The 26,051-nt window shown below is 48.1% G+C and overlaps 2 protein-coding genes across 2 annotated transcripts in view; both read right to left on the reverse strand.

Annotated features, from left to right (window-relative positions):
• Positions 1 to 8,974, reverse strand: part of ZNF512B (zinc finger protein 512B) — a 59,038-nt gene extending 50,064 nt beyond the window's left edge. Inside the window, exon 1 of the mRNA XM_084645143.1 lies at positions 8,879 to 8,974. The gene's annotated coding sequence lies outside the window, so the exon portion shown is untranslated. The remainder of the gene's footprint in view (positions 1 to 8,878) is intronic.
• A 15,575-nt stretch (positions 8,975 to 24,549) lies between these two features.
• The window catches only part of SAMD10 (sterile alpha motif domain containing 10), a 60,451-nt gene continuing 58,949 nt past the window's right edge, over positions 24,550 to 26,051 (reverse strand). The window contains exon 7 of the transcript XR_014713821.1: positions 24,550 to 25,086. The gene's annotated coding sequence lies outside the window, so the exon portion shown is untranslated. The remainder of the gene's footprint in view (positions 25,087 to 26,051) is intronic.

Genomic DNA, 26,051 nt, shown 5'->3' on the forward strand with positions numbered 1-26,051 from the left:
TTTTGAATACACAGTGCAGGACAATTCATAGCTACAAAGAGTTTTTAAAAGGCTGGCTATGGGTAATACAGATAGACTCCAGAAACCCCAGGTTTAAAATATCTGATTTGAGCAGTATCTTCCAATATTGTCCTCAGATCCTGGTTCAATTCCCTGTCCTGGGCCAGTCGCTCCCTGGCTCACAATACTGCAGAGGGAGCACACTCAGTGTGCGAGGGATGCCTCGTGTCCCAGTTTAAGCCCTACAGGGAAGTTTTCACCATTGACTTCAATGGGAACAGCACAGAAACGGCAGGAGGGGCTCTGAAGAGTCCCCGCTAGTTATTTTTCTTGGCTGAAGGATGAACATTTATACATAGGGGCAAAACATTCCTATGGACACAGACCAACCTGCCTGGCCCTGTGGCCGACTCACCCTTACTGTGTGGCCACGGGAAAGTAATTTAACCTTTCAATTTCCCAAGTCACAAGACAAGGATGATAATATTTACCCACTATCCAGGGGCAGGGGGAGGATTGATTAGCGAATGTTTGTTGAGTGCTCTGATGAAGGGGTGTGTGTGTTTGAAAGTAGGAGAAGAAATAGCCCAGGTCCAGGAACCTCTACCAAAAGCTACTGCGCCTCTAACAGGGGTCTTCACATGAGCACAGATCCTTCAGTGCACATAAAAGTTAATGGAATATAAACATCAGCAGCTTTATACTTTTCTCCCTCGGGGGGTGCGTGTTGGGTTCTTTTGATGTCCCACAGAGCTGACACGCATGGATCACAACGGCTTTGCCATTTTTAAGGCAGATATAACGTTATCCCACCACACACACACCTAGATACAGACACTCTCAGCTAGCCCATAAGAGCCATGCTGCCAAACAATTAACAGACACTGAGGCAAGGCACAATGAATGGACACTGTGATTCTGGGCCGTCAGCTAGTGGGCAAATATTTTGTTCTCTGGATGGACATCACGCTTCAAATGTTTCCTGGTTTGTGGTGTTTATTGTAGGGTTGCTTGTTTGTATTTACTTATGCTTAGGTGTTTGTTTTGCTCTTGGGTTTATTTGGGCAAGCGGCCCCTTTGTACTTACTGGGCCCAACTCTGCCCTTGGTTACACACATCTACATCAGGAGTCCACTGAAGTCACTGGAGTGATACCAGAATCAGACCCACTGTGCATGCTGCAGTTTTGTAAACAACACCTAGCTCTTATCTTCAGTAGATTTCAAAGATCTTTACAAAGGAGGCATCATTAGCCCCATTTTACAGATGGGGAAACTGAGGCACAGAGGGGTGACGTGATTTGCCTAAGGTCACCCAGCAGGCCAGATGCAGGACTAGAACGCACATCGCTCCTGAGTCTCAGTCCAGTGTTCTATCCACTAGGCCACACTCTTGCCGAGAGACCTTTAACTACAAGCACCTAAAAATTCAGACATGCTCTTTGCAGTTATTATTCATACTCTGAAAGTCTGAGTTGCTGTTAAATTAAACATCTGTATAGCCCTGTAAATGCACATGGTCCTTTACAGAACACATGCTCCCTGCCCCCCAGAGCTTACAGTCCAAACAGGCCAAGCCAAAGATGGGGCGCATGTTCAGGAGAGGAAGGAATGCTCAGTGATCCCCAAACACCGCAGCACCCATGTGTCTTGCCCCCTGACATCAGTCTTCCACCTCCATCTCTAAATACTCAACACCCCTCCATGCCTAGCTTCTGCCTGCTCTGGCCCCCAACCAGCCTGTAGAAGCTGGGGCACCTGTGAGGAGCGGGGCATTTGTGGGGAGGTGCCACATTCCCCCTTATTCTGTAGCAGCAGGGCTCCCATCAGAGCCTGGCTCCCAGGGTCCCTTTCTGAGTGGCCCCCTTCCGGTGGGAGGGAGAGGTTCAGAGCAGGGAGGAGAAGGTCACGGGCTCAGCGTTACCTGATGTGGGGAAACCCCCTGGCTATGAAGGGGGCCAGATGCCGAGGACAGCAGCCATCTCCCTGAGCTCACCTAGCCATGTCCCCACACAGCCTCGGAGCTCCACACACCTGCAGGAGGGGGAGGGAGGGAGGGAGGCTGCTGGGTAGACTCAAGTGCCCCATAATTCCCTCTGACAAAGCGTTCCCATGTAGCAGCGATGCTCAGTTTCCCATCCTCTGCAGGATTCCTCTCCGAGCAGGACGTGGCCTTGAGTTAGGACCGAATCCCACGTCTTTATCAGCACTAGACTCCCCAAAAGATACCGCTTCCCCTCCTCGGCCCAGACAACCCTGCAGCTTCGCTGAGCTGAAAAGCCGTGGACAGCTCTTTCACCCCAGCGTGTCGTTCCTGGAGCCCCGGATGCAACAGCCTGGCCTGAAGCCTGCAGGAGGTCAGACTAGATGACCATAATGGTCTCCCGTGGCCTTAAGATCCATGAATCTATGACCATGCATGTGTTGAAGGTGCAACTAATTATGCTCATCCATTCTGGCCAGTGGCACAGCTAAGGAACTGCAAAATCAGTTCTGGTTTGTTCTCCAGTTAAACCCCAAACCATTTAACTTTAAAAACCACAGATCAGATGTTTCACTTAGAACTTCCTACAAAATTCCTTTTTTTGTATCTGTTTGCCTTAACTCAATTAACAAGAATCTACACAGCACTGTCCCTAAACAGACACCAATAGACACCCAGCTCAGCAACTGGCCCATCTGAGGTGCCACAACTCCCCCACAGTTACGCGAAAAGAATTTTCATTGGACTGCTCATCATGTGGTAGGGACTCAACCCAAGTCCCATCCCAAGTAACGGCAAAAGTCTAGGGAACAGAATCATTTGGAATTCAGCTGGCGCATAGGCACCTGACCTTGCTGCTGCATGGCCCCATGGCAAGAGCATGAGACTGGGATTCACGAGGTCTATTCCCAACTCTGCTATTGGCCTGCTGGGTGACTCTGGGCAAGTCACTTTTCCTCATTGTGTGTCTGTTTCTCCAAAGATGACAATGATAATGGCCTTCTTTATCCAGGACTTTGAGATCTACCAGTAAAAAGCACTATGGAAGAACTAGGGATTATTATCATCATATTGTGCCATGCGCATTATACCAGAAAACATTCCCGCAGCGCTGCCCAATGTACCAGATACAGCATGACATTCTACTGCAGTGTCATTTTGGAAAGCAGGAGACATTTCAGGAGTTCTGCCTCCAAAGATGCTGGGAGCAAAAAGATACTGCAAAGCAACCTGCTCCTGCAAGCTCTCCACGTATGGAATTGCCGTTGAAGTCGAGGCAAGAACTCCCAGGCACAGAGACGTCATGCAGGGTCACACAGAATTTTAAGAGGCTGCGATGTGACTTTCATGGGATTCCCGGTGTGGGTCAGGGCAGCACATGTGGTTTGTTCTGGGAGATGTGGTAACATGCCGAGACTCTCCAGCGTGTGGTGTTTGGTGATGAAAGCTTGATCGGGAGCACAGACACCACGGTTAATCAGTCTCCAGATAAAAGGAGGAATTACAGCCTTGACTCTGAAGTCTCTGGCATTTGGAGCTGAACAGAAGGAATCATTTGTTCAGCTCACTTAGCCTCTTTGTCTGTTTGAGATGTATTTCTTAATTGTTATTATTTGTAGCCCAGCAGTGTCCGGAGGCCCCAACCCACATCAGGGCCTTATGGTGCTAGGCACTGCACACACAGCCTGAGGCAGTCCTTGGAGCAAAGATCTTACAGTCCAAGCAGACGGGACTGAAACGGTGGGAGAAAGGAAGCCTTGTTATCTTCATGTTACAGAGGAGAAACTGAGGAACGGGGAATGACTGTGGCAGAGCTGGGAATTTACCAGAGATCCCAAGTCCAGTGCCTTAACCAAAGAGCATCCTTGTCTGTGAGCAGCTTGCTATTCTGAAATGTATTGGTTATTAGAGATAATTATTCACAGAGATTTACTAAATATTTGATCCACAAAGTATGCCTGTGACTTCCTGCACGCAATGCCTTCAATATTCTACTTTCAGGCCATGTTGATTAGCTTTGATTGGGCCCATAGGTTACATGGTATTGTTCCCGTTCCTTGACCCGATGAACATAACAGCTAGAATCCCATTTCTAGAGCAAATGCTCATGTTAATAATTTAAAAGTTCCCATTCCACAAATATTTTCTAATATCTGCTATTCCCTTGAAAATTCCTTCCAGTAAATTCATGCGCAGAAACGCAAACACCAAAAGGAAGAAAATTTGAAATACGAAGAGAGAATGTGGAGATATTCACCCAGCGCAGGTTCAGATCAAACCCGGAACATCGTCTATATATAACTGCTTTGTGATTGAATTGATTTGGCTACACATACACAGAATAGTATGTTCTATTTGAACAACCCCTAACACAATGGGGTCCCGGATCACGACTAAGTGGCCAGCGCTCAGAGTCCTCTTCTTGCGAACGTGGGGGCAGAGGTGCAAGACTAAATACTACTATTAATAACTGTACCGACAAAGATCCAGCAGAAGACAACCTGACATGGCTATGCTCAACCTGCTAACACAATAAACCATAAAACTGCACATTCCTTACCAGACTAGGATAGCTCAGGTATACCACAGTATTGCATATTTATAGTATTTTAATGAGACATGCAATACCTGTGTTTGTCGCATAAATCGAGTACATACTTAGACAATTTTTAATGAAGAGTCTATTATTTACTTGATAGACAGCAACATTTCCTTTGAAACCATTACAAAGCAGACAGCGTGATCTGGTGGTTAGATTGGGAGACTGGGAGTCAGGACTCCTGGGTTCTTTTCTCTGTTCTCTCACTGTGTGAACTTTGTTGCCTCGAATGACACATGCTATGTAAGGACACAGACGCAAGAGAGGGGTAAAGAAAATTTGGGCTGAGCCTATGTCCAGGACTCAGGAACTCCCTTGGTTCTACCCTTTGCCCCATCATGCACATATAGTGAAACTCACCCAAGGAATGGAGGACCCATGAAAGATTCTCTAGGCATCAGCCTCCGATGGACCAAGGTTGCAACCACCTAGTCTCCTGTCAGGCTGCAGATGTGAGGTGTGAATGCCAGAGTGGGCGCTTCACCCCCAGACACATGAAGCAGCTACGAACACACAAGGGCAACCCCCAGGCAACTGGGGGGGGTCTTAGATGAAGAGCACCTGAAAACTCCCATTGACTTCAATAGGAATTGTGGGTCCTTGGCACCTTTGAAAATTATAATAATATCAAGGAAACTATGAGAGCCTGGGGAAGTTTGGGTATTGATGCCACGAAAAACTTCACTTCCAATAATTAAATCACAGGTTTTAAACAAAAAATTAACCCGTACACCAAACCAGGGAAACTTTGTTCCCTCCATTTAATGTACACGCTCTCTTAAAACAAACTTTTCTTGCTTAGGGGTTGGGGGGGATCTTAGAAACTCTCCAGCATATTTTATGTTTCACCTAATGGCTTTCTGAAACCTTTCCTCCTCCTTTTAATTTAGCCTACAATAATAACAATCAATTTATTGTATATTCGTGGGGGCCAAATCTGGTACAACTTGATGGATTTAGTGGAGTCGCACCAGGGTAACAGAGCAGAAATCAACCCATCATATTTTAACCAAACTTCTCGCTCTTTTATGACACATGCTGGAACCAGGTGATCAATTACTTCCAACCTCTTTCCATCCTTTCCTTAACTTTTGGCTGAAACCCTGTTGTGATTCACAATGGGGGAGGGGGGAAGGGGAGAAAATCGACATCTTAAATATAGCAGCGCTAGGAGTTATGTTTATGACGTTGGAGCAAAGAAATGGATCCCGCGGACTCCCTGCAGCGTAGAAGAGATGGACCAGCTTTGTGATTTAGAGATATCACAGGGGACTGCTACACAGGGAATCCGAGTTCAAGTTTCCAGCTCTCTCCTGAGCAGCTTGGGCCAGGAGTTGCCAGCAAGGCTTTTAAAGCAGCATATTCTACCCTGGAGAAAGCAACGCACTTTACTCCAAAACCGAACCATCGCTCACCAACACAAATGGCCAGATGAGGTGGAACAAGAGGGGAGCAAAGATTCAAAAAGCTCAGCAGGATGGGGAGTTCAGATAATGCAGAGACCAAGGATGGGAGTGAGGAGAAAGCAAATGAGGGAGATACTATTGACAAGAGGGCTCTGAAAAATCTAATCGTACAAGGTGACAAAATCTACATATATTTTTCAAACTTGCTTTCATGCAAAAGTATCTGGCTAGCATGAATTGCTTCCATAGCCCCTCTCAACAGCATGAAGTGGGGCTTGGAGAGCATCTCTCACTCTAATGCAGGGCATATTCAGCCCTGGCATAAGCTGGCACAAGCCCTATTAAAGTCTGTCGTGTTTTACACAGGTAAATCTGTTCCCACAGTTACTTAACTTTTTCAGGCAATTTTTTCTCTGTTTTGTGAAATGATCTGGTGTAGGGGGACGTAGAGGTCACTGCGTCCAGGGGGACCAGTGTTGACACATAGATATTGGCATTTTAAGGTAGCAATTAGGAAGTTGGCATGTTGCTCCCTGGAAATCTATGGCTATTTGAATTTATTTGACACTAACTATAAGAGGGAAAAGAGCGTCGTGCCTAAAAACCCATCAGTTTCTGCTCATCACTAAATACGCTGGGTCAAGCTACGTCCACTGCTACCTGAATTTGGCCCTTACTATCTAACCCAGCATTTCCTGGCTTGATCCCCACTAACTACTAACTGCCACGATCTAACAGTCCCCAGTAAGTCCACATGCTAATGGCCTGTAGGTCTTTAATAAATCCTCTCCCCTGACATACCAGCGTAACCTTCTCAGGTAAAGTGCTAACCATGGTACAAAGAAGATGCCTGATGTGCAGCAGGCTGATATCCACTTGCTTTACTTATTATTAATAATTTATAAACTGCTGCAAATGTTCATGGCGTTGCTCAGGGGTAGGACAGTGCTGAAAAGGTCACAGATCCCTGCCCTGGAGAACATAGAAGCTAAAGGCAGGAGGAGAGAGTCAGAAACAATAGCTAGCAGAAACCAATGGGCGAAACTGATGTTTGTTGTTCTTGTGAGTTTCTGACAATTCACTTTCACTCAGTATTGATTATCGTTTCTTCTGACTTTAGACGGGAACCAGGGCAACACTCTGATGAATGAACTGAGCAGTTCCCTAGTTCCACAGCAATTTCTGTTAGTCTCTCTCCAAATCACGTGCTGATCCGCTATTTGGTAACTTTCTTACAGAAACGTTCTGTGTATTACACAGACATCCCTACGCTTTCTATAGGCACACGGCACTTAACAGACTAATTCCCTTCTTTCTCGAGCAGTGGAGGAAAAACACAGCCACACAAAAGCTGCACTGGAATTAAGGGCTGGTAGTTTTTACATTTGTACCATTCGGTACTGCAGTTTGAAAGGACAGACCTAAAACCAGGTTAAAATGGGTATAAATGTGCCCATCGTTCATCACAATGAGTATGTGTGCACAAGCACGCACGCAAAAAGCTTCTGAGGGTTTAAAGTTTCTGTTTCAAACATATTTGCTTCCTGCCCCCTGGCACCAAAGCTGATGGCAAAGCATGAAACCTAAAAGACATTAAACAGAATTAACCTAAACTGATTTATGGGATTCACAGCCCTGTCTGGCCTCCCTAGCCAACTGCCCACCTGGCATAGAAGTCTATGCCCCAGCCTCTGTGAGTGCTCACGCAGCTGTAACATCCCAGATCTGACCTAGCCTGCCCACGACAACCTGGAGAGAACGTCTTTGGGCTGGCTTTATAGAAGAGACAATTTAGCTGTAATGTCTCTGACCTAGCCCGTCCTATGAAAACATCCAACCAGCTGCCATGTCCCTGCTGGGAGTGCTCCGCCCCTGCCTTGCCCAGCCCATGTCAATGTCCACGTGAATATAACATCCCTGGTCTGGCCCATGGGAGTGCCCACCTGGATGTACGGTCTCTGATCTGCTCCATCCTTATGGGAGCCCAGCTAGCTGTCATGTCCCTGTCTGTTCATGTCATTACCTGCCTGCATGCTTTGCCCTTTGCATGACCTACTCCTCCCAGTGCCCACCTGGCTGTCATCCCCCTGAGCTCTGCCATCTAGCGGCCACATGGCTCACATGACCTTTGCCTGCCTTTCCCCGGCTGTGCCCACCTGCCCTTAGTGTCCTTGCCCTGTCCCTCCCATTGCCCACCTGGCTGCCACGTGACCTGCCCAGGTGTGAGCTGAGCTCACCTGCCTGTACTCCCCCCATTCTTCGAAGCTTAGCTGGCCGCAGGCCCCTCCCCCAGGCAAAGGTGTGGGCAGCCCCATGTGAATGTCACCTGTCACCGCCTGGGGCAAGGAGAGCGCAGCCCCGTTGGGGGAGGCTGCAGACAGACGCAGAGGAGCAACTTCCAAGCCCCCTTCCTTAAAGTGCCAACGCTGCAAATAAATAAAGAAATAAATACCCCCTTGCAACTCCCAGTCCCCCCCCAGCCCCTCCAGATCGCCTCCTCCGCCCCCTGGGCGTATTGTCTACCCTCCATTAAAAAAGGGAGGTGGGGTGGGGTGGGGTTGTTGTTTTTTTTGTTTGTTTTTGGCAAAAGGGAGGGGGCGAAAAACTATTTTTATTTCTTGTGCATGGGAAAAATAATTAAGGGGAGGAGGAAAAGGCAGTGAAGCAAAATGGCGACTTTTTATGTAGAAGGAGGAGAGAGGGAGAGGGAGAGAGAAGGGGGGGGGAGGCATCCCAGGCGCGCCGCGAAAGGAAGCAGCAAAATCCTCGGGAGGGGGCGATCGGGCCCGGGGAGGGGGCGACCGGGCGGAGTAAAAGCAGGGCCAAGGGTGGAAAAGGGCCGGGGGAGGGCGGGGGAGGGGAGGAGGGGGGCCGGGGGGGGCCTCCTTACCTCGGTGTTTGTGGCGAGCTCTCCAGGGCCCCGCACGCACACACACACGCGTGCTTGGAGCGGGCGAGGCGGCGCTGGCTCATGCGCGATCCCCCGCGCCCCCCTTCCCGGCTACCTTTGACAGTTTTACGGTCGGGGAAGAGGGAAGCAACTTGCAACTCTCGCGTTATTATTTTAATACTGCAAGGAGCCTCCGCTCGGAGACAGTGGGCTCGTCCCCCCCCCCCCCGCCGCTCCACCCCGGGCGCCTGGGTGGAGACCGGGGGGCTTGGAGAGGCGAGCGCGGGCACCCTGCGACGCGCCCAGGGCGCAGGAGGCAGGTGCGCCCCGGAGCAGCGCGCTTGGAAACGGCCAAAGGTGGGAAGTGGCCAGCGCTCGGGGCCCTCTTCTTGCAAACGTGGGGGCAGAGGTGCAAGGCACCCGCTGCCTGGGCGCCCGAGGGCGCAGGGGACTGGTGCTGGCTGGCAGAGGGTGGCTCTGCCCAGGCCCCCTTGGATCAAGGGGATAGTCCAGCCCTCACCCGGAGCAAAGGGGACGCTGGTCCTCCCAGACTCGGGGTTTAATTTACAATGGGGGTGTGTCTTGTGTGTGTGCAAACAGACCAATTTATTTGAGCATAAGCTTTCGATGCATCGGATGAAGTGAGCTGTAGCTCAGGAAAGCTCATGCTCAAATAAATTGGTTAGTCTCTAAGGTGCCACAAGTCCTTCTTTTCTTTTTGCGAATACAGACTAACAGGGCTGTTACTCTGAAACCTGCAAACAGACCCTGGCTCCCCATAGTTTTTCCCTCAGTGAGGCTAGACCCAGAGGGGCTGTGCCCGACCCTGGTTAATTCTAAGGATGTCCCTCCCAGGGGGGCGGAAATAATTTTTATAGCAGGGGTGCTGAGAGCCACTGAACCAAACTGTAAACCCTGTATTTAATGGAAACCACTTCAAGCCAGGGGGTGCAACAGCACCCCCAGTTCCAGCACCTATGGTCCCACCTCAGCAGAAGTCGACTCCCTGGTACATACACACCCGTTACGTAGGCCTAGCAATCAGGGGATATGCTCCCAGGAATCTGGATTAAATAAGCAAGATATGAAAGGGCAATTTCTATATCAGGAATAAAAGAGAAACAACCCCTGGCCATAATGTCCCAAGTATTTCTCTGGCACCCAAGGAGGGAAGTTAAGCACATGGATAAGAATTTGCAGGAGGAGGGCCTGTGTGTGCAGAGTGCTTTGCAAGCGTATAAGACAATGGTCTGGATTGTTCTCTATCAGGTAGCTTGTGGCCTCATACAACCCTATGGAAAGGGAGTGCCCACTGATACCACCACATCAGAAGGGTAACGCTTCACAGCCGCCTTGCCCAGCTGTCAATAGGCCAGGTGCTCAGCAGTGGAGAATCAAGCCCACTCTTCCAGAGTTCAAAGTCCAAGGGCCTCATTGACTTCAGTTGGAGTAGGACAGCAGGGAGGGTTTTGCAGGATCATGCCCTCCAGGAGCAGATTACTTGCAAGCAGATCTTCATGAGCTGACCCGAGGCGGGGGTGGGAAAAGAGTGCAGTGAAACTCTGAACAGAAGAAGGTGGAACCAAGCCAGCACTGTGCTGGTATCAATGATTATTATTGCTAGTGCAAATGCACGCAAGGGCTAAATCAAGCTCAGCTGTTGGCATCCAAAACTGAGATTATTTTCCGGGGACGAAAAAAAAGTCCTCCTTCTCACCAAGTGTCAAGTACTGAAAAGAGAGAGTCACCCTCAGATGGGGTTAATTAGAAGGGAGTCAGAAGGTAGGTCGGAAGGTGAGGCCCATGACCCTCTGTGCATATCGGGATGTCAAGTGATTAGGGTGCAGGGAAGGGGGAGTTAAGAAACCTCAGACCTTGAGCATGTGTTACCTTGATTTCCCCATCAGTATAGTGTGCCTTGATTTCCCCATCTGTACACTGAGGATAATACCAGGTGCTGTATAAGTGCCGAAGATTGTTACTGTAAAGATAATAGAAATTACAGCGGTACCCAGAAACTGAGAGCTGTCATGTTGGGAATCTCCAGTCTCGTTCCTCCTTAGGACAAATGCCATTGGCTTTCGTGGCTGGCATTTAAGACAAGAGCACTCTCACAGACTGGCAGAAGGGTTGGTGGATTTTCCCCAGGCATTCAGTGTCCCAGACCCCATCCTTTAAGTACCTTTTGTCACAGTCCATGTAGTACCACACACACCTTGCATTTATACCTGAACCTTCATGCCTGGCTCTCAACATGATTTAGGTACATTTGTGGATTAAGCCACATGCCACCCATCTGAGGGAGAGAAGTATTATTACCCCCGTTTTACAGATGGGGAAACTGAGGCACAGCGCCGTGTGATTAAAATAGGGCCCAATCCTGAAAATACTTACAGGAACTACTCACGTGAGTAAAGTCATATGTGTGCGCATGCTCATAAGGACTGCCCCAACCCCAGGTTAGCAAAGCCAGTAACAGAACCCAGGTGTCTGAGTCCTATGTCCTAACACTAACCTACCCCAGCCATGGGCTCTATAAAGACTCTTCCACCACCTCTTGCTGCAAACAGCACACATGGGGAAGGGGATCCAAATTTTGCAATTTCTGCTGCAAAAAGCCTTGGAAGTAAAAAAGCCTCAGAAAAGTTCCTGCATGGTTCATGGCCCTGACAAGATCGCTCAGGCTCAGCTTACAGCGGGGGCGGGGGGGGGGGAGAACAGGGAGGGATTTTCGTTTGCTGGGGGAAGTTGGCACAATGTGGCGTGCAGATGAATATCTAACTCCCCCCCCAACACTGCCTTTTGATGGTGGCAGTGGAAATTAACAACCGCGAGTAGGAAGAGCCTTCTGAGATCTCAGAAGATACTCTGCAGCTGTGTGTTAAAACTTAGAGCCAGAGTCATCCCCAGCATCTACTTCACGGATGCCAGTGGAGTTATGGCAGAGATGAAATGGGCCAGTGGGGTGTTAATGACATGAAAGCTAAAACAAGAGCTGCTTTACTAACCCAGTTAGTGGGGAAATTAGATGTACGAGCCGAGCCCTTGCAACTTTCTGAGCAAGGTAACAGAACCTCGCATAATTAGGGCCCTACCAAATTCACAGTCCATTTTGTTCAATTTCACGGTCATAGGAGTTTAAACATCATTAAATGTAATGATTTCAGCTATTTAAATCTGAACTGTCACGGTGTTGTGGGGTAGGGGTCCTGACCCAAAAAGGAGCTGTGGGGGGGTTGCAAGGTGTTTGGGGGGGGTTGTGGCATTGCCACCCTTACTTCTGTGCTGCTGCTGGCAGGGCTCTGCCTTCCGAGCTCTGTGCCTGGCCAGCAGCTGCCGCACTCCAGCTCTGAAGGCAGCGCAGAAGTAAAGGTGGTAATACCGCGATCGCCCCCTAAAATAACCTTGGGACTTCCCTGCAACTCCCTTTTGGGTCAGGACCCCCAGTTTGAGAAACACTGGTCTCCCCTTTGAAATCTGTATAGCATAGGGTTAAACCACACAAAAGACCAAATTTCACAGGGGAAGACCAGATTTCACAGTCCATGACGCGTTTTTCGTGGCCGTGAATTTGGTAGGGCCCCACTCATAATGCATTGAAACTGGCTTGGAGCCGGCCATCAAGAACACAGTAAAACACAGATGTCAGCATAGTGAATAGTCCCTTAAAGGGCACCAAAACAACTTTTAATTTGTTAATTTTTCTTTCTCATTTTGGGCAAGGCCACAGTAGGCGGGCTTCCACCATTTTCAGGGAGAAAGTGCAGAGGAGAGTCCCACCTAAGGAATCCCATGTCAGGAATTTGCTAGTGGGTTCCCTTCTTGTCTCCATCCCAATGAAAGAGCTTAATTAACATCTGTGCAGAGCATATAAGTGTATAATAATAATAATACCTAATAATTAGAGCAGAGGGCGATAAGTGAAGGACCAGCTCACCTTCTTGCTATAATATGAGGCATATCCTGGGCAGCTTACTTCCCAGCCAAGCAGCCGGATGTGAAGAGAGGCATGAAGCTGCCTCAGTCAGGGAAGCCGGGAAAGCTGTTACTGTCAGACAGTTTCATGCTCCCAGTGGGACTGTGGATCATCTTGAGCACGTTCAAAGACTCCTCCTCAGGACAAGGTCGCAAACCGAGTGCAGATTGCCTCCTTAAACGCTCCTATGCCACCCGTTCCTCCACTGCTGGCTAGGCCTACCACGCGCACCCGTCCTGAGAAATACGCACCCGCCGACTGGCCTGCAGAGCAGGAGCCTGGAGGTCTAAGGGAAACAGAATGTACCCTCCCACCTGGAATGGGCTCTCCTTCCTTGTCATTGCCTTACAGACATGATGTAGGGGAGCCCTTGCTCAGTGCTGTGAAGTTTGCTCTCCGCATTTTCTACGTCTGAGCGATAAGCACAAGGTAGCCCAACCACCTAGAACAGCATGATAGCAGCGAACAGCAGGTTTGACTGAGGCACCTAACTCTTAAATAGTAACCCTGATGGACTTTATATTATACTATTTTCAGACCATGCTGGGACAAGGGGAAGCAGGGCAAGAAATTAACTTGGAAATCCCCCCAGCAAATTTAGAACAGATGTCGGGAAGCTGTGTGCAGGCAGAGAATTGTAACCAGGTGCAATAGCCTTCTAGGAGGGGCGGCAGGAGCCATAAGGAAGGAAACCTCGGAGGTCCTGTATAGAGCAATTAGGTGGTGCTGGAGGAGCGCGAGAGGTCTGCAAGGGGGAATGAGCCACGAGGAACTGCTTAGCTTCCCCCTCTCCTTGGATTTGTAAAAAAGAGTATTGGCATATAACCTATGCACATAAAAACAGAGCCACACAGCGTGGGGGATTTCATCGAGGCAAATCACCCTGCACAGCCAGGGGGAGGAGAAGGCGCTTTGCAGCTTCATTGTTAGAGATCAGCTGTGAGAGCTGCAACCCAGATTCTGATCCATTCCATGAGTGTAAGTTTGAGGTGACGCCACTGAAATCAACAGCTACTCTGGATTTACACTGTGTGATTAAGATCAGAGTTCGGCCTCTTCTTATTATTTATATTATTCTACAGAAAAAGAAGAAGAAAAAGTCAGTCCCTCTTACTCTAGGTTCATGCCTGATTTACTTTTGCATAAAACTGGAGTGGGGAAATCTGGCCCATAACATAGAGGGTCTGATTCTCCAGTGCTTTGCACCTTTATCACCATTTACACTGCATGAAAATTGGGTGTGAAACGCAGCCAATTTAGAATGGTGGCAATTTGCACCCATTTTTTCGGGCAGAAGGAGATGACTACAGAAGGTGCAAGGCAGTGGAGGATGAAGCAGTCAAAGGATGTAAATTAAATTGATTTGCAGACCCTGCAATGAGGAAAGAGGAAAGCAATTACGTGGCCAGGATCAGATAAATATTTGCACAGAGACCGTCTTACCATGCTCTGTTTAAGTCTTTTCATTTTTACACATCCTCTTCTATCCTAAAATACATCTGTGGCTCCTTCCCTTCCTCTTGCAGTGGCTCTCCTGCATTTCCAGGCGGGAGGGAGAAGTGATGCTGAGGATCTTGAAGAGGGAAAAGGGCATTAGTCAGAGAGGGGCAAAACAAACAGCCACTATCATCTCAAGAGGCAAAGGAAAATTAAAGTGATATTAAAGATAGCCTTTGCTGACAGCTAGTAACCCTGCTGTTCCACGGGCATTCGGCTCATCATTTATTAACTATTGGCAAGGGAGGATTTTGCTGAGAGCTAAAACTATGTGACCTGAAAAGGCATCATATGGGACAAATGCCTCTTCACACCCATGTCTCTGAATGCTTTTCTCACTCCTGTCCCAGTGGAGGGATCTCCATGGCTCAGAAGGACAGTGCCCTACAGACTCAGTCTTGCAAGGTGTTGAGCACTCAGTGGGAGTGGAGAGTGCTCATTACCCCCCATAAAATGCTCAGTACCTCCCTGATTCAAGTCCTACTCTTCTGCCAGCGCTGGAGACGAGTTGAGATTCCTTTCTAGCTCTCAAGTGTCAAGAAGTTTGGTGATCTCAGACCAGCCTTTTCTGCTTCATATCACAAAACCACCCGCAAGATTTGGCACAGTGCAGCCTGCCATGGCATTGACCACAAACTGTCCCCATCTGGTGGCCTGTCCATTGACCATCTGGTGGCCTGTGCGGATGGCTCAGGGGGTCTCAGATCCACTTCACAAGAACACCGCTGCCATTGGCACTAATTTGCTCCCTTGTTGGCAGTTGCAGAGAGGCCAAGGACTGAATGGAGCACTGAGACTGAACTCCCCTCTCCAAGCTGGGTCTGGAGTGAGATGCACTGGCAGGGCAGTCTCTGGAAGCTTGCCCCGCTACTGCCCGGCTATTCTCTGGATACAGAGAGGACTCCAGTCTCCAGGGTTGTCAAGCTGGCATCTTTGGCCAGCAGTTGATTCAAGCTATTTATAAAAATACGGGCCAAATCCTCAACGGATTTCTAGCAGCGTCTGAAAAAAACACAGAACATAGTGCGCACCACTAGAGGGCGTACTCACCATTGAAACCCTGTTTTTGCAGCTCCAGTGAGTCAATAAAGAAGCTATGCTGATTTACACCAGCTGAGGATCTGGCCCTATGTTATTTATTTTGTAAAGAGCGATTGATTTCGCTTGTTTAAGTAACAAATAACTTCGGGGTTCAGACTCTAGCTCCTCAGTTGGAGAAAGCTGGTGCAGCTGTGTTGACATAAATGGAGCGAAACCGGTGTGCAGCAGGTGAGGGTCTGGACAAAGGGTCACAAACTCTGAAAGCAGAATTCATAAGTGCCCGTGTCTGCCCAAGCAAACTGGAGAACTGGACATGCCAACAGGGAAGTAGCTGAATTTGCAGAAAGCCAGAAGCACCCAATTTGCATGCACAGTTTTAGATCAGCATCACGAATGTGGTGGTTTTGCACAGGTGCGCTCAATTCCTGCTGGAGCTTTTGGAAAATGTGTCGCGAACTCTGTGCTGGTGCTTTACGCATCTTGAAAATAATTTATATTTTTATTTTTTCATAGCAAAAAATATTTAGTATTACTTAAACTCAAAGTGCGCACAACAAAACAAGCCCAATAGCAGATTGTAGACAATACATGGATCGGATGAATTCCATATTTAATGGCCTAACTTCCTAACTTCCTCCGAACTTCACCGTTCTTTGTTTTCTCCTGTCCAGCTCTCTCACTCCACCCTCTCCCCAACTGGATTAGGGTAGTAGCTCTTTAAAAAGTTTATGAGCCCTCTTGCGATACTCACTGTGTTCAAGAAGCCACTAGAAATCAGTCAGAGCAGCAGCACAGATGTAGCGAGGCCTCCGATGTTTGTGTGCACTTACTAAACATGGTTATCTGGGACTCAGCTGTGCCACTGTGGTTTATTCATATCGTTTTGTTGTGCAAAGAGTAAGAGCTATATCACCCTAAATTAAATTCCATTCTTAGGGCCCCCTCCTGCCAGCTGCTAAGCACCCTCCACTTCTAATGACTCACAACATTGGGCCCTCAATATCAGTTGAAAGACACAACCCTCCACAACAGGGTGAATTAAGGACAAAGTAACACCCCAAGTCTTTACCGTAACTCCAGATTTCTCTAGTTAGTTCAAGACTGACTTGGCAAGACACTTGGGTGAGAGTTAAAAACAAATGAAATATCTTCCATATTGGAGTCTGAAACATGCCCCAATAGCCCAGAACAATTATTTCATAACATACATAGATGAATCTTTGAAAATTCAGAATCTACTCACACGCACAAGTAGGTGTTAAGCCAGTTTTGGAACGTGTATTATTTCTTCATTAAACTGGAACGGTTCCTCTCCCCCTTCCCTCCCCACCTCCCCCAAACTATCCTGTAAGTAGGTTGTTACACAGTGAATAATTTTAAAACACACGTTAATACCCAATAGGCTGTAACAGCTTCTTTCAGACCCATTAAATCTGTTGGAATCGAATAGAATTTAGATTTATAGAGCATCTTTCATACCCCAGCACTCTCAAGGCACTTTACAAAGTAACAATAACTCCTAGGAGCGCAGGGACTGGACAGGCAATGAAGTGGCCGTGAAGAGCGCACACAGACGTACACACCATTGATAAGGGCAGGTGGCCATCTGTTCTCCTCCGTGCAAAGGGACCTTTAGCTGCTTCAGTGCTACGTAACAAGGCAACAACTCCTCCAGTGCTGCACATGTACCAGGATGGCCCTGATCCTACTTCCAGTTTTAGTCAATGACAAAACTCCCGTTGGGCTCATGGGAACCGGGGCAGGTCCTGCCTGCAGGTTAAAGCACGTCACTGGAATGTCAGTACTTGGTGGCTGCTGTGGGAATAGTAACAGAGCAGTGAACGTCTGGCTGTACAGCCACAAATGGGTCATTCAAGGAATGGCGCCGCTAACAGCGTAACGGATTTTGTGTGATGCTGCAGGGTCAGGCTGCTTCCAAGTCTCTCTCCGTCATCCAGGCCAGAAGGCCAGTGCTAATGGTAGCTGCCTGCCCCAGGCCAGGACGTTGGGGTATTTCATTGGCCACGCATTGACTCCCATGCAGCGCAGTCACAATCATAAAGCATATAGCCACGTCCCTCACATCAGACTTTCTTGCTATAGGGAGTTTGTGTTTCCTGCACGCAACAGACCTCACGATAGTTTTTGTTCACCACAACGGCCCAGTTCACAGGGATTAGAGAGACTGGTAGCAAGTGATCAAATGGAGCAACCACAGTCACTTTTTGCTATCACCCTTAAGAAAAAAAAAATCAACATAGTGCAGCTTGGCAATGTCGTAGCTGCAGCTCAGAAACCTTTGAGGTTGCTCATGGTTTAGGCTGAGGCAGTGCGATATCAGAACAAAGAGAGAATCACTAATGGTTTGTGAAACAGCACCTGGGCTATCTTCAGACCTCCTTATGAAAGGCACTTATATCTCAGCATGTGCCTTTGATTGCAAACCGAGGCCAAGACGATTGTGTGTGGTATGAATTATGCTGATGTTTTCCTGTGCTTGCATGCACTCAGCAAATATAAGCAAAAAAAAAAAACAACCAAAAAACCCAACCCCAAACCCGAGCAGATTTAATTTTAGATAGAGCGAGGAGGCAAAATGGCTGTGATGCAAACAGAGAAGTGAAAAGAGGGGAAGGTTAATGGAGAATGTTCCTCCCTGAAGAGAGAAATGAGGCCCCAGAAATCAAAACACCGTGTTATTTATTCTTTATGTGGCATTATCAGTGCACTGTATGATAGGTGAGATAGACCATCCATAGAGACCCTTGCCCTGAAGAAACTACAGTCTAAAAGCTGGTATGATAAGGTGCAATGCAGAACCCAAGGGGGGACATGGCATTACAGTTGGAATGCTTTGTGGGACAGATGTGGTTAGAGGCATTTTTACAAAGCTAGGAAGTGATGGAGCTTGATGAATATGAAATGAGAGGCTGCTCTATGCTTATGGGGAGCATGAAAGACGATAAAGGGACAGAATTCCAAATAAGATAGTATGCAATTGCCCACCAGTTTTACTCACATCATTGCTGGGATAGTATGCACAGCTATCTGATTTGCATATGCAGTTCCTGAGTTTCTGCTCACAGTTACCCACCTGACATGCACAATTGCTGGGACTGCGTACTCAGTTACCCACACAAGCCAGGTAAGTGCACGCCACAACTTGTTTAAAATATCACCTGAAGTCTACAGTTGGCAGCAAAAGGCATAAAGAGAGTGGGCAGTGGAAGCAGAGCCAGAATGCAGAGATCTGGAATTCCCTATAGTTAGCACACAGGCACCTCTATCAAATGGGGCAGATGCTCTAAGCTTTACTTTTACACACTCACGTACGAAACATCATCCCAACAGGGGATGCTGAAGATGCTACTCGTTTTTCCTCAGCTTCTCCCTGCCCCTCCCAAAAAACAACAAACACCTCTTCCCTGAGAAAATTCATGTCTGCAAGGGGCTCCGTCCTCATAGACCATGGGGAGCCAGGATTGTGATTCTGCTCACAAAACTCGGCCTCTCGGTCAGCCACATAATGTCTGTCTGTGTCTCCGGGCTCGTGACCTAGTGCGTTCTGCCCACCTTGCAGGCCAGGAGTCTTTGGCCTACCCGAGCATCAGCATGCGTGGATATGCAGGTCGGGGAGGGCTGACTTATGGAGGGCTGGTGGGAAGGTTAGCTGGTCCTGCCCTTTGCTTGGATAATTGTTTGGAAACGAACGGCCCCGTCTCTCTCCTACAAATGAATCAAGCCAAAGCTGTTAGGATAAATTATGTTTGCCAAGCTCGTGCTGTTGAGCTTCCTTCAACAGCTTCCCGGCAGCCTCGGTAAATCAAGTGCTGACTGTTCCAAGGGGGGTGGGTGGAAGTGCGGTTGTTTAATCAAGATTTATGATGCAGTGATCTTTGCCCGGTGCTCATTAAACGCATAATACACTTAGCCCTGTGTCAAAGGCATCCAGAAACTCTCTTCTGTCTGTGCATGCCACAGAGCTTGGAGATGGAAATGCACTGATCTGCTCTGCCACACCTTGTCCAGCAGCCTGATACTCCAGGTTTGTCCCGTATGTTTCCTGGTGCTTCATCCAGTTGAATTATGAAGGTCCCAAGCAAGAGGGTTCCACCCTTACCCTGGGGAAGCAGTTCTCTCTCTTAGTGGTGGGAAAGTTTTTACCACCGCTGGTCAAAAGCGCTCCAAAAAACTTTTGTCTTCCAATGGAAAATGTCTTTTTGACCAAAATGAACATTTTCACACACCCAAAAAATCACTTTGAAGTTATTTTTAATTTTGGACAATCTTTCAAAAAGAAAAATTTGGATTCCCCTCCCTGGCCCTGAACAATTGTTTGGCTTGGGTGAGGGAAACAAAACAAACATCCCCCTTTACCTCACTTCTAGACTTCCCTTCCCCCTTTTCCAGGGGAAGAAAGTTTTTAAAAAAAAGTGAAAGTGAGCAGAGTTTATTTTTCTCTACTGAAATAAAATGAAATATTTTGAAAATATTTCCTCGAGAAATGTTGTCTCAAGTACAATAGGTAAATACGTCATAGAAACATTTGAACAAAATTATTTATCTCCCCCCACATTTTACAGATGGGAAACTGAGGCACAGGGCAGGGAAGTGACTTGCCCAAGATCATCCAGCAGACCAGTGGCAGACCCAGGCATAGAAAGAACCCAGGTTTTCTAAGTCTCAGTGCTCTAGGCACTAGGTCACATTGCCTCCCAATAATAAATCTCCCCTTGACTTCAGCAAGTGGCCCCATGCTGCACCCCCACCCCCCTTCCCCGGAAACTGTGTAGAACACCCAGGGATTCCCACTGAGACTTCACCCTCCGGTGTCTGGCTGCTGGCACTCTTGGCTGAAAAGATCACTTCCAGGTATGGTGGTTCAGCTGAGAAGATGTGTGCTGTTATGTAGCTAGAATGACAACTTACAGGCAGGTTAGAGAAGGGAGGGTTCACAGGTTGGAGGCAGTTCCGTCACTCTGTCTGCTGCCTGCCTTGGCCCTGCCCTGGCATGAATCCACGCAGTAACAGCAGGGTGCAGGTCCGTATTGGAATTGCATGGCGAGCGCTCCATTATCTTTGGTGACAGTTGGGAGGTCCTGTGGCATGCACCAAGAGTTCCTGCCAGCAACCGAACACTGGGAGCAGCTGCTCCTCTGGAGCTCTGGTTAGTCACGGGGGCAGGGAGCAGGAGCACCCAGGCCGGTAGGCAAAGCTAATTTTTTCACAGAGTAAAATGCCAGCAGGAGCTCACGGGAGGCTGTAAGCCCCAGAGACTGGGACTGAATGGGAGAAGCCGCTCTCTGCATTTCTGAAACAGCTCTGGGTGTTATTTACTGGGTATATACACCATGAATCAGGGTACATACACACATTCACATACACACCCATCGCACCACCGCAGTGCATGCCTCCGGCATACGACAGCCTCTCGGACCACTGGCAACGGTGCTGCATCTCAACCAACGGATTTGCTTTTTCACAGAACTCCACAAAAAAACATTTAGATTAATCGTAAAGGGGCCACATTTTCAGTGGGACTTAAACTCAGTGTCTATTTATTCAGGCAAAACTTTGCTACAGTTGTATGCAAATCAGTAACTGAATATAAACATTGGCCTGCAGATTCATGTGTATGTTTGCACATACAGCTGGGCACAATTCTGAGAATGTGGGTGTAGGCAGCTATTGTCCCAGTGTGGCCCCTTATGGCCTAAGATGGCCCTGCCGGCCCCTGGCCTCAGATTCCCTCTGAACTCCAAGAATAGACCACTTACATCCAGCATCTTAAAGAACAATATTTACCCTCTCTTGGGGCTAGTGTATCCAGATTAACCAGCTCCTCCCACAAAGAGCTCCTCTTCTGGAAGCAGGATGAAGTGGCCATACCTCTTTATGGCAGTTAAGGATACAAGCCTGGGCCCACAATTTATTCAGTGGATTATATATCACAAACCGAAAAGCAATATAAATATCAATGGGTGCTAGTCAAGTGGCTTGTGCTAGTTGGAAGTGCTAGACAGGGTTCCCCTCTTTTACCTTTTCTTTACCCTTACTTGAGAGCCATTGACCTAGTTACACCAGGAAAATTTCAGGTTTTACTGTAAATCACAGATAGCTCTTGAAATAGCACAGCACTGTGATGACACATTCACCACAGTCCCCTTATCTCGGCCAGGCATCATAAGGGCACATGGAACCTCTGACTTCTTAGCCAGGTTTAGAATTAGTCTAGGTAAAATGGAGTTGCTTTCTCTCTCTCATCATCAGAGGCCCCTGTTTGTTCCTGCCCTGTGGGCCAGATCCAGGGCTCACTGATTACTGATTCAGGAGTATTCCTGTCTCCAGAATGAGAGGAATTATGTGAATTAAATTTCTGCTCCCCCCTCCCCCCCAAATGAGTAAAGCCTCACGAGGCTGGATGTCTTTGATTCTTTCCTGGAGAACTAGGATTAAGTCTTTTAACAGGCAAAATACATGCTATCATGAGGGCTTAACTGGAACTTAACTGATGAAGAGGCCTTCTGTTGGCCCTCTGCACAGGGTGAATTTGCCCCAAACAAAAGTCTTTCCTAGACTGATGTAACAGGATCCCTGCTGCCAAAGTACTCCCTTGTAGCCTGAGGCATCCCTGCCTCAGTTTCCCTCTCCCCAGGCCTCCTTAAGAACTCCACACAGGCTTTTCCCTTGGCCAATAATACCCTGGTTTATTATCACAGACCATTCATAATAAAGTCCTCAAAGTTTATATATTCATCCCATCCCACTCTTCACCAAGCCCCTCCCATGACCTCCTGCCTGGAGTCTTTCAAGCTACTGCCAGTCCTACCTGCTGAAGTCTTTGCTCCCCCAGGGTCTCAGGGGTGTCCTGCAGGAGCCTTCTGCTTCTGACAGCTTTCTCGAGCAGTTATCCCAGATGTCTGATAGAGCTACATGACCCATTTTCCCCATCTGGGAAGGCAAATTAGGCATGTCACAGGCGGGGCTGAGACCACGCTCCCCATAAATGGCCACCCAGTTGAATTACTTATTTCAAATACTTCCCACTGGACTTCCAGATCCTATTTTACATTTTTTAAGTGACTGTGAAATTTCTCAGGGCAGGTGGTAAAGATGAAATGCCAGATTCCCCTCAGTTTCCCCCGGACTCACTGTAAGTCCTATGTTGCCCTGAGAGCAGTCCCAGTAAAATCAAGATCTCCCCAAAGATGCCTGTTTTGATCTGTGTGTATTGATTATAGTTTACCTGGATGGAAATCTCTAGCTAGAATGCTGAGCTCTCCCGGTCCTGACCCCCTCTCATTCCTATTCATGCGACTTCATTCTTCAAACCTGCTAACTTTCTGGGAGTCTCATTAGAATGGTTCAAAGGAGAAATCTCTCAGCATGGTCAATTAGGAGCTGAAAATGAGAGTCTAAAATTGAAGGAACTCCTTTAAAAAAAAACTCCCAACCTCGATGAAACAATTATCCCTGCTTCGATGCATTCCAATTAAGGAAACTTTCCCCCTTACTTAGTGCCCATTAATTCACCATCCACATCTACTGGAATTTTTATTCCAAAACTATCAAGATAGCTTAAAACCTCCCAAACACTTGGTCCCTAATTTCTATGAGCTCCTCCATTTTGCCCACACCCCTTCCGAAAACAAGACTGTGGGCTGGTTCCTTGGCTACTTGAGCAGTGCAAAGAGATTCTTAAATAGGTGGCTGAGATTCTACTGGTGGGGGGGAGAATCCTAATTTGGAATATTTCATGTCACGTCCTCTCCGCACTCCCGTAGGCACATGTTGGGAGGGTGGGAAGGAAGTGCATCGGGATGGGAGGAGGTGGAGCCATTGTGTAGCTCCAGTGATCCTGGACCAGCAAAACAATCCTAGGGATTGTTCCTGCTGGCTTTAGCTGGAGCAGCCCTGAGGCAGCTCTGATTTGCGTGGGCTGTTTTGTAGCCTGCACAGGAAGCAAAACCACCATTTCTCACCCACTAAATTGCACTGTGCATTGGCTCAGTACAACAGAGGATTCAGACCTCTGGGTTTAGGACTTGTTCATGTTGGGGATCAGGCTACTCTGTATGCTGGCTGCTGCTCCCAGAGGCATGGCAGCCAAGGAAGACTTGAGGGGCTAGCAGTCCATTGCCCACCCTTCCACACTGGCTGGTGAAGGTGTGCATGGGAGTTGGAGGGGGGGTGAACACTTTGTCCCTGCTCCCACCCTTCTCTTTGGGGAATCTAGCTAGAAGGAACTAGAGGGCCCTGCCCATGGTCAGTGACCTCAATAAAGAATCCTCTTTTTGTTTATTACAGCCAGTCCTCTCTCTGCCATGTGAGGGGCAGTCAACACTGCATTCTTCGCTGGCTGTCATCATGATTCAGGGGGTCCTGCTTTGCCACAGGGCTCTGGCTGCCTGCATCCCGTCGCAGGATCAGGGCCTCATTCCCTGTGGTTTTGTGCATCAGGAGTGCAAGAGCCAAGATTCTGTAGGGTCCAACCAGAACGCTGCAAAGCAAAGAGCCAAACTTCCTTTACCCACTTCCATCCTTACACCACCACACAGGGTGAGGCATAATTTAATCCTGGCTGAGAGAAATCCCCATTGATAAGCAAGATTCCTCCTGGCCTAAGGTCTGTAAGCAGAACAGTAAGATGCCTATGGGTGCCTCTGTAGCGACTAGGAATAGGGTAGTATTGTTTTAAATAGTTTGTGAGCCATCCAGTGGAGTTCACCAGGTTCTGTGGTTTTAGAGGCCTCCAGAAAGCAGCCAGAGAACAGTGCGTACCTAACCTGGCCTTCCAGGTTTGTATCTGTTTAGTAAATGCAGTTCTGTGTCGTGTGGCTGCTTCATGTTGCTGTATTGTGTACAGAGCAAAAGATTCAGCCACTTCCCCTTTCAGATCCTGCTCCACTCCACCCCTGTGAAAAAACTATTCCGTTCAGCCACCCGGGCAAGGCTTGCCCGTTATCCCTGCCACGCAGACAGGTTGATGAGTCTGAAACCACTCTGTGTCCCATTAACAGCAGGGTCCCTCTTCAGCAGGCCAAGCCTCATTATGCATTCTGCGTGGTGGACTCGCCTGCACCAGCTTCATTAACAAGGTAAAAAAGAAAGAACCTTTGAGGAAGTCTTAATGATATTATCAATCTCGTCCTGAATGGCATCTGATCCATCCCGGCACCATTCTGAGTTCATTAGCAAGGAATCGAGATTGATTAGGCCTGGAAATACCAGCAAGGACATTATAACTTGTAAGGCTTCCGGTGAAATCCATTCCAAGGAGTTTCATGTCCCTAAGACAGATAGACCAGTAAAATCCCCTGGGGAGGCTAGTCTCCATTATGGATGTCTATCAAGCCTCTTTCCATTGTGCCGTGAGTAAAGGAGAATGGAGCCATCCTATCAGCACTGAACCGGCGTGACTGCTCCCATTGCTGAAGTGGAGGATGGTGCAGCTTGATCCTTTGGAAGGTTGTTGCTGATGAACAGATGCAACTGACAGGATCCCAGCACAGCGTGAGCTGCAGCCATGCGAGGTGCCCTGCCGCAGTTCCAGCAGCAATGCCCTCACTCCAGTGTTGTAATGCTCCAGTCTGGATCTAGGGGAAGGGCCCCGGGTATGCAGAATCGGGTGGCAGTTCTGTGATGTGGAGAAAAGCCTACTCAGGACTAGGATGGAACCACCAGAGTCACAGCCCTGAAAGAAGAGAAAAGAGAGACTGAGACTCACTAAAAAGAACAGGAGGACTTGTGGCACCTTAGAGACTAACAAATTTATTTGAGCATAACCTTTCGTGAACTACAGCTCACTTCATCGGAATCATTCAGTGGATTCACTGTCAGGCTGTGGCTGCATTACAGAAATGGCTGTGTTGGCCATCAGAAAGTGACTGCAAGCCCTCTAGGTATCTGTATGTGGAGACCTCACACAGTGAGACCCACTCCCGGACTGAGGCCACTCAGTGCTACCATGATGCAAATAGATAAATAAAATAAAAATAATGTGCATGAAAGCATGAATAGGCACTTCTGTGTGCACCCGACGTGCCCAGGAGCACTGGATGCCAGGCACATCAAAGCCAAAGTTTCTGCATGCACATGCTTAAGAGTGAGTGTGTATTGCATTAGCAAAATGTGTGCTACTTCTCTCTCCAGTGGCTACAGTACTGGAGGATGACAGCCTACTACTGCTACTGGGTAACAGAATTATTCCTTTAGCTCAAGCAGTAAATTCCACATTCCGACCTTGCTGACAGCTCATGGGTGGTTATTGGAGCACAACCCCCACAGTTGCTCACATGTCTCAGATGTGGTGTGCATGAAAGGGGCATGAGCAATTCTGAAGACCTGAGCCCAGGGTTCTCAGGGGACTGTCTCCAAGCTCATGTTTTAATATGGTTCTGTCATTGTTATGGCTGGCGCCACTGAGGTTTGGCTGTATGGTAGCAAAATGTGTTCGACTCTCCACTTGACTACGCTCTGCTACGATGGCTGGTGAATTTGGTTGACCCTGCACATGTTCATTTTCAGTCATCAGTGTAGAGGATACTCCTGTGTTTCAGATCGGTTGGCAAGTGATGTGGGGGAAGCCAGCCCTTCCGCTGCCCTTCTGTGAATACATTTTGTCTTTCAGGGGAATGAGTGCTTCACGGTGTAACTTGG

The sequence above is a fragment of the Lepidochelys olivacea genome, assembly GCF_965140295.1.
Source record: "Lepidochelys olivacea isolate rLepOli2 genome assembly, chromosome: 13".
Lineage (NCBI taxonomy): Eukaryota > Metazoa > Chordata > Testudines > Cheloniidae > Lepidochelys > Lepidochelys olivacea.